Source organism: Cyprinodon variegatus, unplaced genomic scaffold, assembly GCF_000732505.1.
Source record: "Cyprinodon variegatus isolate N-32 unplaced genomic scaffold, C_variegatus-1.0 Scaffold1556, whole genome shotgun sequence".
NCBI lineage: Eukaryota > Metazoa > Chordata > Actinopteri > Cyprinodontiformes > Cyprinodontidae > Cyprinodon > Cyprinodon variegatus.
Genome location: NW_015152009.1, coordinates 65,399 through 67,614, shown reverse-complemented (window position 1 = coordinate 67,614; position 2,216 = coordinate 65,399).

The window sequence follows — 2,216 nt, the reverse complement described above, 5'->3', positions numbered from 1 at the left end:
GCATGCTTAGTGTGAGGGATTGTATTTGAGTCAATGAGTCGATGCAATCAACTGGTTTTCCTTAGATAGAAAACTGAATTAATTTGACTGCGTGATCTGGTTGAACTGTAAAGTGCCTTGAGATGACATGTGTTGTGAATTTGGCGCTATATAAATAAACTGAATTGAAAATTGAATTGAATTAATGTTACAGTAATAAAAGTAGTAAAAATTATATTGTATAATATAAACGATAGTGTACATCATGCATGCATCTATTTTTTGTTTATATTGTTTCATTTAATTTTACTTTATTCTTCAAATCATCTGTTTATTATTAGACATTAGATATTATTATCATTTTGCATTTGCATTTTGCAGCCATATGGTATGACGTTCTCTGCAAAATCCAGCATGTTAGTAAACTGATGCAGTCACCCTCCATGCAGCTTGACGTAGCTGTCAACTTGCTGAGGAAAACCAGAGATTCCCTCACCAGTTACAAAAACACTGGATTTTCTGATGCACAGACAATAGCAAAGGGGATCTGTGAAGACATGAATGTGGAGGCTGAACTAACAAAAAAGCAATTAAGAACCACAAAAACTCACTTTGGCTATGAGTGTCCAGATGAGCCCATTCAAGATGCACAACAAAAAATGGAAACCACATTTTTTTATGTAGTCATGAATACTGCCATTTCTTCACTTAATGAGAGATTTCAGAATCTGAATAACATGTTTGGTGTGCTCCTCAATTTCCCCAACTTAGAAGAAAAAGAGCTGCTACTGAAGTGTTAAACCCAAAGTACTGCTCTGACCCAGGACAGCCAGCAGGACATTGATGGAGCAGAACAAGGGAAATGCAACATTTCCCACCATTGCCATCAATGAACATGACAAACTTGGAACTTTTAGCCTTCCTGCATGAGAAGAATCTAGCAGAAATTTACCTCAACATGTGGGTTGCTCTAAGAATCTCTGCCACTCTTCCTGTTACAGTGGCTTCTGCTGAAAGAAGCTTCTCCAAGCTTAAACTGATTAAAACTTACCTGAGATCTACTATGATGCAAGAACATCTCAGTGGACTTTCCATCATAAGCATTAATCATGTGGTCTCAAATCAGCTGTCATATGATGATGTTGTAGATGACTTTGCTTGAAGAAAATCCAGGAGAGTAAAGCTGTAGTCATGTGAGAGTATATAGTTTTTGAAGTAATTCAAGTTAAGGGAGACTATAAACACCACTAGAACTATCATGTTATTTTTTTTTTTCTTTATTTAAATCATTGTATTTTTTGTGCCTACTCATTTCTTTGATTTCTTACTTTGCACAGTGCCATATTTATATTGCATTTAATGTCACTTGTTTACACTTTTTTGGGAGTATTTAAATGTAATACTTTATATAAGCCATTTATATTGCATTTGAATTAAAGTCACTTGTTTACACTTTTTTTGGGAGTATTTAAATGTAATACTTTATATAAGTTATTTATATTGTATTTCATATGTTCATTTTTTGTTTTTCTTTAATTATTTTTAAGTTTTTTTTTCAATGTGAAAATTGTTTTATGTAAATAAAAAAAATGTCCAAGACAAAGCTTTTTAGTTTCTTGTGAGTATATTTACACTAGCAGACATGCAAGTACTGCACAGTGATGCAAGGGGGCGCCACCTAAAATCTTGCCTAGGGCACCAAATTGTTTAGGGCCGGGCCTGATGGAACCCCAGGAAGATAATGAGGTTACTTGCTATAGAGTTTCAGTTGAAACTTAAATGGTTAACTTTTTTTTAATGCATTATGTATGTTTTTTTGTTATTATTTTGTCATACACAGAATCATATTTAGTGTTCAAAAACATAGGAGGACTTAATCTTCTGTTAAAGTGTGATTTTGATTTGAACAAATTGGCAGTGAAGCTTTCAGACTTCCAGAAACAGGTTCCTCTTTAATGGAAACTAAACTTTAAACATCATTTTACACAACATAATACCCAGTGTGGAATAATACACTCACTGGCCACTTTATTAGGTACCCCATGCTATTAACGGGTTGGACCCCCTTTTGCCTTCAGAACTGCCTCAATTCTTTGTGGCATAGATTCAACAAGGTGCTGGAAGCATTCCTCAGGGAGTTTGGTCCATATTGACATGATGGCATCACACAGTTGCCGCAGATTTGTCGGATGCACATCCATGAGGCGAATCTCCCGTTCCCCCACAGCCCAAAGATG